We start from the raw sequence: 13,397 nt of genomic DNA on the forward strand, positions 1-13,397 counted from the left end.
CCAACTCTCTAACAAATTACTCTTCATTAAACAATTTTCAAGAAGCTTCTGATTATCATCTTTAAACCTACACCACACTTTTGTGTCTCAAACTATTGTCCTCCATCTTCATTTTGAAATGAAAAGAGAGTTTCTTGGAATCTCTGCTAATCTTCACAATGGAATGAAATGAGCAAAGAAGGTAGAAACTAAACTGTTCCAGCGGCTCTCCTGGATGACGGTGCCTGGTAGCTGTTCCTTTCTGCCCTGAGAAACTATCTCAGGTAAGCTGAGCTGAGTGGTTTCAGTGGGGCTCAGTGTTCAGGAGCGGTTTCATTGTAGAAAAACTCAAACTTGGGTTCAGTGCTACAAGGCGAGGATGGCTTTTTGCTATGTCCTTGTTATGAAACGTTGTAGTCTTTTTTGCGTCTCAAATGTTGTTACTAATGGTTAGAACTAAGAAGCTGTAGTAGCTAATTGATTCTTCTTTTTCCCAGTGTCAGTGTTCTGTACTCTGCATGAGGGAGCGTAAATTCTTACCATAATTCACATGTATGATTTAAAATATAGGTAAACTTGTTAACCTGCAGGTGGTAAACCTGCTTATTTTTATTATCATAAAAGTGAAATGTTAAGTAAGATAGTGGTAGTCTGAACCTATTAATATGTTTTATGCTATTTAAGTCAGTATTTCAGAAACATTTATTTTAGTATTTTCCTCTAGGTAATGCTGTGTAGTAATGCAAATCTCTGCTGCTGTTTAAATAGTTTTACAAACTAGATTTCTTCCAGGAAAATCTTTGCTGACTTCCAAGCCTGGACAATACTGAAAGGTCCTAAAAAGGACTTGCCCTTTTATGTATTTAAAGACTAATTACAAGAATAAAAGTTTAGTGGTGAATACACTATTCTAAATTGATTGGAGAGTATTAAATGCATTTTTTGCCTCTCCTAACTTAGACACTTTTAATTTTTTCATTTTCCCCTACCTGGCAAAAGCTAATTTAATTAAGCAAACCAGATTACACTTTGGAAATGTGCATAAGTATGGTCCTATTTAATATGAATATTTCTCCCTGGGTATATCTCAACTTTCTCTCATAGGACTGATAGATGCTTAAATGGAAGAGATTCTACTTGTAGTGGGAGGCACTGACACCAATTCAGCTGACCGGCTTGTTGATTTTGTCTGATGTCCTTTCTAATGTTACAGAACAAATCGCCTTGCAAAAGGTAAGAAGCATGTACTGTCTGACTTTATTGAAAGCTGTTTCTTCTGATCTGTCATGTCATGATATCTTGTTTGAACAGTTTTCTTGAATAATCTTACGTTCAAGCCAAACTTTCAAAGCAGTTTTCTGTTGCGGTGTGATCTTATATGCAGTGATTGACTGTGCATGAGTATCAAAGGGCCTACTCACTGTAACATCAAAGGGTCTATCTATTGCTACTAAAACATGTTAGATTAAGTTAGACGTGCAGGTATCATATATTGGCAAGAGTGTTCTGGCATAAATTCCCTTGTTCAATCACCAGATAATGAAACTAACAAACTTGGTTCGTCCCATATAAGTGAATTAAAGAAACAAATTTATTAATGGAGATCTTGCTGAACGGTTTCACTCATTTGCTTCTTTAGAAGTTCCATCTTTCTTTTATCCAAAACTGAAGATTAACATTATATTTTATGCACTATATTTTATGCATTGTATTTTATGCGTTTTCTAATTGCATGTTGTTCAAAAGAGGTTATGTTTAGATTTAAAAATAATGAATTCTTAGCCCAAGACTTTTAAGGAGGGAGAGGTTTACTGTAGACACTCCATAGCATGCTCACAATTATATTGAAAGAGAAAGTGATTAGCTATAGCTTTGTCTTTCAATTAAGTACTTCTTGGTTTTGTTAGTATTCAGGAAACTTGACAACAGCATTGTCTTGTGAATCTGTTTATTGTACTTTTTCAGGATGTTTTAAATAAGCTGTATTGTAAATGATACAAGGACAAATGTTTTGTTAGCAGTGGTATCTTCTGTTGCACTGCTGACCCTTATGGAAAAAGTAGCTCTGGCCGTTTTTTCTCATTATCAGGTGTCTGATTAACTATTTCCCTCTTCCCACAAATACACATTGTACCTTAGCCCTTTTAAAAAAGGGAGGGAAGGAAAAAGATGCTTTTGACACTGTTGGTCTAGGAGGAGAAGTGTTGGGAGAGGAAATCTTCCCCAGATGTACTCCTTTGGAGAGCAGAAGTGTTATCAATTTCAAAGAGAACTTTTGGAACAACTACATGTATAGGTAGCCCTCTTTGCTTGGGAGGGGTCAGTGTGAGTGAAAACTGAAAAAAGGATTATGATCTATGGAAACTGTCCATTGGAGCATTCATACTGCAGAATACCGTGTTATGAACTTAAGTTCTCAGAGTATGCTACCATGTGGGTATGAGCTGTTTACTTTTATTAGAACTGTATTCTAATAAAAGCTTTTCCTAAGTTTTGTAGAATAAGTAGGATGTACTTGGGATGTGAAAATGAGATGTTAGTTTGCTTGGGAATGCGACAATTCAGAGCACCCTTGAAAGGTTTTTTCATTACAATGACAATGTTTTTTAGTGTTTTGGTAGGCACAAACAGGTAGAAGGAGCAGAGGCAGATAACTTTATCTTCAGCATTGAGATGAACTAGAGTTAATAATGTATTACTGTACATCAAACTTTTTTGAGAATGTTTTCAGAAGATATTTTGACGAGTTCAGGGAGGAGTTGGTGGTATCATTAAATAAGTTGACAACTTCTGTAACCAGCTTTTTGGTATTATAGCTCAAGGGAAAGTCAATAAACTTGGATTCCCAGCATTAATGTAATTATTTTGATTTTTTTTCTTTTTTCTTTTCTGGCTTCTTCTGCAGAAGGCTGCAGTAATATAATATCAGATGGCCAAAAGCAATTCAGAAAGTCAACGTCCCATAGGATGACGTACAAATGTAGGAAGACTGGGGGTGGAATAAATCATTTCCTCTGATCTTGTTAGGGATGAGATTATTATAGAGAAGCAAATGTAATTTGCTGAATATTCTGGGAGGAAGAGAAGTATGAAGCTCCTCTGATTACCACAGGTACTCTTTTTAAAGTGTTTTTCTCTTCCTCTCAGCTACAGTATTTTCCTTACAGTATACAAAGGTGCTATCATTGCCACTTGTTCTGGTAGTTGTAATATACTACTTTAGGTCAGCTGCTACTCTTGTATTTTCGTTGATTTGGGATAATCGGACATTAATCTTCATCTTTCCCTGACCCTGACCTAGTGAGAAATTACTTTAAATGTTTCAGTAAGAAAATTTACATTGTCTTTCTGATTATTTAATTATTCTGATATTAATATATTCAATTTCATACTCCCATGAGAGAATATGGGACAGGTGAGGTGAGTGAATCATAATAATATAAATACCCTGTTGAATAGTATAGGCCCAAGAACTTGCAAATTGACCTTAAAACACAAAAGCTTGATCAACTTCGTGTGAAAACACTCTTTTCTCTGAACAAAAGAAAATTAAAAGATGATGTACTGAATCTTTAAAATGAAACCTTTCCATAGGTAAATGAAATGCATCTTGATGTGTCAGTTGCTTAGAAAAAAAGTAAAAGTGGGAGACCTATGTATACACAGTATCCTTTAAATTTATTTTGTTTTGGAAACCAAAGTCTGTAAAATAGAGTATCCTAGAAGCCTATAACCTTTTCTCAGCCTTCTTTACAGGATTCAAAGAGTAAGAATCCTGAAAATAGTGGCTTTTGATGTGTTTTGATACATTCTTTTTTCCTTCCCTTTCATTTTTACTATTTCTTCACTGGGACATACAAATGCCAGAAAATGATTTTAAATACCTAAACTTCATCCTTAGAACTTCATCTGCAGAACTCTAGTAGTAATTTAAAAAAAAAAAAAACAAACCCCGAGCCCCAAAATGAAGAAAGAGTTTGTGTGCTGCCTCTAAACAGAAAAAAATAGGTGATTTGTTTAGCATATGTAGAGAGATTCTTGCCAGGTGCAAGCAGAAAATGCTGGAAGGTATTATTCTTTCTGTACCTCCACCATACATTCTGGTATTGTGCCAGTCCCTCTTGGATTGTGCAGCCTGTCCCAGGATGGTGCTTTCTTTAAGTAGCTGGTCTGGGGGTGGTGCTGGAGGAGGTTCCTCACAGTGCAGTAGAAGTGACTGTTCCAGACCCAGCCAAAATTACCTGTCTGCTATAAACAATCTTTGGCAAGCCCTGCTGCTGCTATTCCTTCACCTGAGAGCTACACCGTCTGTGGGAAGCTTTTCCTTTCACCAGTCAGGCAGGCTTTGACCCAGAAGTCTTTACTCTGCTCCCCAGCCCTACTTCTGCCAGCACAAGCTGTAAATTAAAAAAGTGCAGCACAGGTTGTACTCCAGAAGCATTTTGTCTGAAGTGAGATGTGTCTCTAGAACATCCTGTTGGGACTGTGGTTATTTTCACAGCTTCCTATCAAAGATTGCAACTTAAAATCATCATCTGCACGGTTATTTAAGGCTGACCAACTACATTCTGTTCAAAATGTCATGTACAGCAGTAAAGCTGATGAGGTGTGATTTAGCAGCCGTGATCACGTAGATCTGCTTTCAGTCACTTGAGCAGCTAGCAATTAGCAGCCATCAGAGAAGGTTAACTTCGGTGTTAGTCTCAATGCAAGTCTGCCCTGAAGAGTCAAACACTAATAACTGTAACTAGGCAAATACAACTCCATGTAATTCTGTAACTTTCATAATTTGGGATTTGATGTGCGGTGTTTTCTAGTTAAAGCCTGAAGTTGATTAGAGTTGTCAGTTATTGTTAGGGAGGAATAATGTTCCCAGTGGTTAAATTTAAGTGTAAAATTTTCAGATATACCCAACTGACTGAAGTGCCTAAATTCCAGTTTTGGGAGAGACTTGACTTTCAATAAGGCTAACACTTTTTTACCTCATGAATTCAATGAATAAGAGAGACTGAATTTACTGCTTGGTGGTTACTCTGTGGTCATTCCCCAGGTAAACATTTGTAGACCACACTAACATAAGATGCTTTTTGTTTGCACTACCTCACACTTACTACAGACTGAGACATCCAGAGAATTAGTAGATTGTATCATGATTATTCTTACCTTTGTTTATCATAGTAACTTCCCCGTGAAGAGAATCTTAGAGGCTCATCAGTACATAGGAACCCGTTTCACAAAGCAATTACAGGTTCGGATGATGTAGCTAAGCATGTCTTATAAATCCCACTATCTGCATTATTAGCCATTTGAGAGTTTGGTGACCTGCAGTAATTAGATTGTGTGATCTTTCAAAACAAGGATAAGGCTTGTAGGTCACTCAGCTGCTTTGGAAAATGGTACTTTGTGATGTTTATCTTGTACAACTGATATTTTCTGGCGTTTAATAGGGAAAATCTTTTACTACATGTAAAACTCAACCTGAATGAGGTAGTCTAAATGTTCCTTCCTCATGGTTTGTTCTTGTTTTTTCTTATTTCCATTTTGGTAGAAACTGGTAATCAGAATAGCAGACCTCTGTCTGGTAAGAGCTGTTTTTTATAGCTGTAAGTAGTACTACACTTTGAAATGCTGACAGGCCTTGCATAAACCATGATCTGATTTTTCTTGCCTTCTGGCAAGAAGGCAAGATCACGATGCTTTATTATTGAGGCAGGTTCTTCTGTAGCATAACGAAAGCTTGAAAGATCTATCACATTGTTCTTAAATTTCATTTCTATGGGTTTGATAGTGCCAAGCTGATCCCATGATTCTCTACTGCAGAGGCTTCAGTGCACTGACTCACAAGTGTATTGAGCCAAAATGATAGGAAAATGCATAATTTTTCATGACTAAAGAAAGCATGAAAGTTAAAACTATAGAGGCTGAGTGAAGGCAAAAGTAAAGAAATATAATTTACCTCACTTGTTGGTTTTACTTATTACATGGTTGTTATCCTGCTGAAGTTCAGGTAATAAAACTGTTTGTATTGAACGCGTTGTTGTTGTGGTTTGTTTTTGTTGTGTCACCTTCTTAGAACGTCTTGTTTGTTTTTCCTGAAGACATAATTTCACCTTTCCCAAGCGTGTGTTTTACACTTTGAAGTGACCATTAGAATATATCCTTTGGAAATATATATTATTGGAGCATTAACAATGCAGTTGAGTCATTGAAAAATGTGGGAGCCATGGGCACATGAGGCTTGCCAGATATAGTTTTCTGTTAGTAGAGAGTAACAGGATTTTTTTTTAGTTGTCTTGAGTAGAGACAACTCTCAATGTTTACCTTGGCAAAACCAAGGTATTTCCAGTAGAATAAGCCATAAAGATGGTATGTAAGTAATATTGTGAATAAAAGTAATCATTAATGGTGCTTATTAGCAGATGACACAGTTGCATGTGAAACAGATTGCATGCAGAACTGTCCTGTACACTATACTTCTGAAACAGCTGATGTCAGTTGATATATAGGTAATTAACGGGTTTAATGATTTTTTGGATGCTTTCTTGAAAATAGACATGGGAAGTCTGTGGTTATAGTTAATGGTAGTATCACAGGATTATTTTGCGAAGTGACTTGTGTTTTATTCCTAGGTGTGTATATACGGATCATTAAATTCTTATTCATGGTGCAAATATTTGTGTAAGTTCAAAATCCTGAATGACCAAGCAAATTTTATAGTTTGAAGTAATCTTCCACAGGCAGTTGGCTGTATGACTAATAGAATTACGTATGCGTAAAATTGCTTTTACTGTAGAAGCCAAAATGCAGAATAATAGCTTGTCAAACTGTCATTTGCAAGTGAGATCATAGATTTCGTAGTCCAAATTAGGCTGTGTTCTTTTTCTTTTTGTCAGGTCACATTCTAATAACCATATTGTGCATTAAACCCTGTGATTATCTGAACACTTGACAGATGGTAGGATGTTAATTTATATGTAAGAGACAGTGATTGCCAGTGCAGTAATGGTATTCAACAAAATATGAAATGTCAAAATTTACTTTTTTGTTATGTTTTTACTTATTTCAGCAAGGTAATTCTAACAGAGTAATTTTTTTTTCATAGCTAAACATGCTTCATTTACTAGTGTTAACACGTTTTGGAGTTTTAAATCTTTTTATGTTTTTACATTTGCAAACTATTTATATGTTTACATGTTGGTCTAGAGTACAAGAAAATTGTAGAGTATAGTGAAAATGAAAGAAGTTATTACATTTATGAGTCTAAAGTTTTTAATATGTATATTACTCAATTTTAAGGAAAATGGGATTAGTTTTATGATCACTTAAGAATTAGTATGATACTAATCAATTGGTTTTATGTAACTTTATACCAGAGTTCCCTTAAATTGTTATCAAAATGAGCAGTTAGTTGCTCCTAATATCTTCTTTAATTACCATCTTAACTCACTTAAAAGATGTTACAGAAGACAATCTGTTTGAGCCCAGAGGATTTTGCCTTTTGATGGATTTGACAGACAGTTGGGGTTCTAATGTATAACTGGAGGGAGAGAGTAAAAAGTGGCACAGTTCAGTGCCACACACTTAACCGTACGAACTACGTGAATGTCATGGAGGTGCCTCCCAATGTTTGTTCAGCTTCATGAAAGCTGTGTTTCAGAAACATTTTGGTCAGTAATGGTTTGAAGGAGGTAGAGACTTGATAAACAGAATTTGGAAGGGTATTCCAAGCATACTGAGCAGCACAGAAGAGGTCTTAGAGATAAAAAGAACATTTTATATTGCCCAGAGCAGTTAACACCAACAGAAGTAATTTCCATTGCCTATGGAAAGTAGTAGTAGTCAATTCCATTGTCATGGAGTAAAGCAGTAGCTCCTTCTTTGGTAATTTATTTATTATTTTTCTATTGTGGTCTTAGTGATTGGGCTTGAAGGTGTTGGCACATGGTAAAACAGTTATTTGTATATCTGCCATTTCTGGATAAAAATCTTACAATTGGGCACCAGTGAGTTGTTAGAAGAATTTGCTAATGGTTTTGTGGCCTCAGTTACTTGTTCTCAGGCCTTCTGTCATAGTGATTGAAGCACAAGCACAAAAATGGTTGCTAGAAGACATCACAAAAATGCTTGAAAGTGTTCCCTGAATTAGGATACTTGCATTCCATAGGTGATTAAGATATGTTAAAGAAAACTCTCAGAAATGTTAAGAGTTCCCACTATAGGATAAAGGATAACTATATGAAATGCATTAGCTAGAGCCTTAAAGAAGTAGTGTTAACAATGTTTATTTTAACGATCATTGACAATGTAAATATTTCTATTTGTACTAGAAGTGTTGCATCTGGTTTGGGGGTTTTTTGGTACCTATTTTCTGCAAGACTGAATACATTCAGGAGCTTTATTTAAAGCATACCACAGTAGCTGTAACATGGTATTGTAATATTGTTGCTTTTAATTTGATTAATAGACTTGTCTATATACAAGTGACAAAGTATTGCCATGAGCGATATTATTGTTGTTTGCCATTGAAACTTCTGATAGATGGAATTGTTATCAGAAGATTAAAACTTTTAGCAGAGGCCAAAATTTGACGTTCTGATGGAGTTTCCTCTTGAAAAGAAATTCTTGAACAACATATTTTTTCATTTAAATAATCAATCATTCTAGATGGACTCTTCTTTATATGAAACCATTCTAGATGGACTCTTCTTTATATGAAACCATCTTCCATTAAATTAGCTTCAGTAAGGATGTCAAATGAAGTATTAAAAATGCACTGAATGAGCCACATGCAATATTTGTATTAGCAACTGTTTGGGGGGGGGGGAATATTAGGCATACCTAGTGGATTATAGACTTTTTTCCAGACCTTAAATATGTTAGAGATTGTGAAGGCTCAGTGAAACACTAAAGTTGTTGAAATATAACCTGTTATGCAGCAGCAGCTTGTAGTTACGCAATAAAGGAGATAAAAATCATTGTTCTTACTAGGAATATAAAAAGAAACAAACCAAACTGAAAATAAGTGGTGTTAATGACTTTAGAAGCAGAAGAGCATGTTTTAATTAAAGAGAACAAGTGGTCTAAAAGGAATGATGTACAGGTGTTCGGGGGGGGAACTTGGAACTACTTTTCAGTTTTATATTTTGCAGAATTTTTTGTGACACAAAACCCATTTCCCTTTGAGATAGCTGAGTGATCAAAGTCCAGGCATGCTGCCAGGAATTTGCCAACCATGATAGCTGGAAGAAAGAATGTTGGTCCTCATAACGCTTGCTGCATCTTCTCAAAATTTTCGTGCTTCCTGAATAGTTTTGGTAACCTCTTGTGATGACTGCCAGTTACCTCATCCATTCAGGTTTCATCTCTAACCTCATAGTTCTTGGAATGAACTACTTCCTATTGCACTCTCTTCTTGAAGGCAGATAAGAATCAGGGGGCTACATAGTATATAAAAATAAGGTACAGTGAAATGTTTTAATATTCGCCCTGGAGCTACACTGGAAATGAGCTTTACAGCTTTGCAGTCAGAACTAGACTCTGAATTGAGAAGAATTCTGGTGCACTGGCAGACTCTGAGGAACTCTTCAAAGTTAATTGCAATGTATATAGTTGCAGCTGATGAGTATCTGATGAGTTCTATAAATGGAGAGTAATTAATGCTGTGCATAGTTGAAAGAAAAGACATGTAATACGTAGCATTTTTGTTATTTTGCTTGTGATTTTTATATGGAGCTGAATGTATTTTCAGTGCATGTAAAGTCACTCAAATACTACTTACAAATTGACATTTTACTTGACAGTGAGGTGTGTTTTCAAATAGGAATTATGTTCCAAAGTACTGTTTGAAATACTAAGCTTGTTTGTATTTCTATAGTATATCCATCTAAGGATCTCATAGCATTTCATAAGCATTAATGAATTAAGCCTCACTGCAAGGTAGGTATTATCCCAATTTCACAGATTGCAAGGAGGTTAATTAACTTGCCCAGAGTCACTCAGTGATCTGTGATGAAATTGGTTTCTATTTAAAAATGTCTGGATTTGCAGTCTCATGGTTTAACCATTAGGCTGTGCTTCCAAAATAATTTTTCTGGTTGAAAATAATGTTTGGCTTATTATCAAGTGATAATAAGCTTTGTCTATGCACAAAATAGAGTTGAAGTGACCAAATCAGGTTTAACTTTATCTAGGTACTTTGCAAGTTTTGAGTATAGACAACTGAACAGAGTTGCATTTCAGCTGGGTTTAATCTAAAAGAAACTTAGACTGGATGAATAGAAAACAGTCTTAATGCAAAGTGTGTGTCTATGTGCAAGTTTGTGCTAGTTTATGTCAAAGTATAAGTGAAAACTAGTGTTCCTGTTTGGTCTGAGTTTTTAATTAGAAACGTTCCAATTTCACTTAATCTAGTTTAACACAAATAACACATAAATTGAAAAGTGAGGGGAAAAGACATTTGTCAAATAACTTTAAAAGCCATTTGGTCATATGTCCTGTTGATTCCAATTATTTAAGCTGTATAACCACCACTTCTAATTTTAAAAAAATATAAAAAATTGTTTCGTGTTAAATTATTTCACTCTCATTAATGAAAGATACTTATTAGTAAAATTTTATTTCTGGGAGAATCTATCTCTGTAGTTTTGCTGGCTTGATAGGAAAGAAAATAATTTAGGAGAGAGGGCTTTATGTTGTTTGATTTATAGCCCTGTTTCCCCTGCTCTTAGGTATGCAGATCTGGTAGTAAAAGTGATGATGCTTGGGTCTTAAGAAATCTGCAACTTCTTCAGACTCCTGCTGTTGGTTCTTTATGTATCCTTTGACAAGTCATTTAAACTAGTTTTAATATAGTTTCTGGATTTGCAAAATCGGCATAATACTTGTAAAATGCTTTGAAAGTTTGAAATCTGTTATGATCAGGAAAGTATTATTTTTAGTATAAAAGTGTTAGAAGCTTTTCAAAATAGAATAACCTTTATTTCAAACTTTAGATTCAATCTAATAAATCCCAGTGAAATGCAATTTCATTTAATGAATGAGGCTGGAATTCATCACTCATTCTCTTAATTAGCAGCACTTGACTCTATGCACAGAAATGCCTGATTTGAAAACTGTTATTTCTTTGTAGTTTAAAAAAAAAAAAAAATTTTAGGGCATAAAGGTGTTTTGAAATACCATATAAATTTCTTGTCGTGATTGCTGGTTACCAGTAATGCAACACCTATGTAGAGCATATAATTGTGGCACAACGTGATCTTTCGTTTGAGCATTGCTGCTTCTAAGGTACTGCAATAAGTGCGTAAGTGAGTGCTAAAGTTTTAAATAGGAAAATCATATGATGTGGTGTTCTCATCTAATTTAAACTGACTTTTACAGCTTCAAATGTGGTGAATTTTTAACATCCAGGTTATCCAGAATGATTTTTCCCTTTTCAGAAATAAGACAACCAATGAACCTTTCAATACTTCCTCCTCCCTGTCTTTACTTTCCCATACCTTGTTTTTGGTTGAAGGCAAGCGTATGTTTGTAGTTTACCAACTCTATACTGATTTTCCTAGATTTCTTTCTTTATTTTTGTCCAAGCAATGAGAGCGCTTCTAAGACTATTCTGAAGGTAGTGGTCTACTCTAGTGCTGACTGTAACAACTTAAAATCTGTCTCTTCACTAGTATCTAATTTCCATAATGGCACTGTGGCCTGTAAGTGCAATATAATGTAAATAATACAACATGCTAACCAGGAAAAACAGTTTGATTTAATAAATGTTCCTCCAACACATTAGTCATTCATTGCATATAATTACTTGGAGACTCAGAATAGGCACAGCTGTAATATGGCTGATGTCAAAGTTGAGATTTTTCAATAATGTATTTCATAGGTTACTTTTTCAGATTTCCTTCAAGTTCCCTTCTCTTTGTATTGTACGGAAAATGACTTCAATCAGAAGTGGATTGACTAGGAAATGTTTAGTCTTGCTGCCACTCAGGCGTCTGAGAGAGTAGACTGGATTGTTCAGTTACACAGATGTAAAATTAATAGCAGGTAAAAGCTTCCTGTATTTGTCAGACTATTCTTTTTTGAAAGCAATGTGATTGCTGCTTGAGGCATAGAACCATGATGAGAAGTGGCTGTGCATAAATACAAACTAACTTCCTAGTCAAACAATTCAGAAATTTCAAGAACATGTTGCAAACAAAACCAGAGTGGCAGCCAAAGGTATACTCCAAGCTCTGTCTAGTTATATTTATACTGTACTAAATAGAAAAAAAGAAGTTACACATTTCACCAGAGTATTTAACCTTGTAGTATTGGTAGCCTTGGTCATATACTGCATTCTTGAAAATATAAATTTGGGTCACTTTTGGTACGTATGGCTACTTTGGCAAAGTGACTTAATGATTTCAATTGGACTTAATAATTTACATACAGCTAATGCTCAGTGTCCTGTCAGGTAGAAGATTGTTCTCAGTATTTCTTTATCCCACAGGCATGCTGAGAACAATACTAGCTGGGAGTAGCACCCAGCTTTTCTGTAGAATGGAAGTTCAGTCTCTTCAGCTGATTTCTCAATAGAAATACATTTTATGTGGTATTCTCAGAAAAAGTAGATGCAACAGTCCAGGGAATATATATATCAAGGTAACACTACGCTTCTATGGTTAGGACAATATTTATTAGTTGTGTATTATCTAATAGTAGGGGCAGGATTGTTATAGTCAATTTTTTCTTTTAATATCGTCTTCAAATCTTTTGAACATTGAGATGTTATTGTCTATGCCACAAAAATATGACTTCATGTCCTAGGTCATTTAGATGCTGTTGAAAATTTACTTGAGGCTTCTGTAGATACGTTTGTATGCCTTTTCAAGGTTGGAAATGAAGATTTTTAAGTTTTATTTGATGGTGTTTCTTGTTTTTTGGTGATCCTGTCTTTGTTTGGATAGGATTATCTTGGTATTCCTCCTTAAGTTTCGGAGCAGACTCAAGTATGCATCACAGGCCTCAGCTGGCTTAGGTGTGAGTGGGTACCTATTTGTCAAGCTGGAAAAATGTGATGGCTAAGGGGCAATTGCAACAGCATAATTTCTTTGTGGTGTGTTGGCCACAGGTTCTGACATACGTGTGCTAGCCAAGTAATGCCAAAGCACTAGACAACTTTTTTCATGTAGCATCTGAATAGCTTTTGTAGAATATGTCATTATATAACTATTATCTACCTTGATACCATCATGCAAAAAATAACTGAGGCTTTCATTGTTTGTTTTTTGTTTTTTCTTTTTTTTTGTAGGTAGATGTTGGTAAGTTATTTCACTGTTTCTTTGTATTTGCTGGTTAAATACCAGCAGTTCCAGTTTCCTGGGATTTATGGACTGACAGTTTGGGGGCTGGGGGAGATTCCTTCTTCCCCCGTGTTTGCT

The 13,397-nt window shown here is 35.3% G+C and overlaps 1 protein-coding gene across 1 annotated transcript in view; it reads left to right on the forward strand.

Annotated features, from left to right (window-relative positions):
• The window catches only part of FHIT (fragile histidine triad diadenosine triphosphatase), a 628,211-nt gene that overhangs the window by 33,014 nt on the left and 581,800 nt on the right, over positions 1-13,397 (forward strand). Inside the window, exons 2-4 of the mRNA XM_050904654.1 lie at positions 127-263; positions 1,084-1,212; positions 2,885-3,091. The gene's annotated coding sequence lies outside the window, so the exon portion shown is untranslated. The remainder of the gene's footprint in view (positions 1-126; positions 264-1,083; positions 1,213-2,884; positions 3,092-13,397) is intronic.

This window comes from Gymnogyps californianus, chromosome 13 (assembly GCF_018139145.2).
Source record: "Gymnogyps californianus isolate 813 chromosome 13, ASM1813914v2, whole genome shotgun sequence".
Lineage (NCBI taxonomy): Eukaryota > Metazoa > Chordata > Aves > Accipitriformes > Cathartidae > Gymnogyps > Gymnogyps californianus.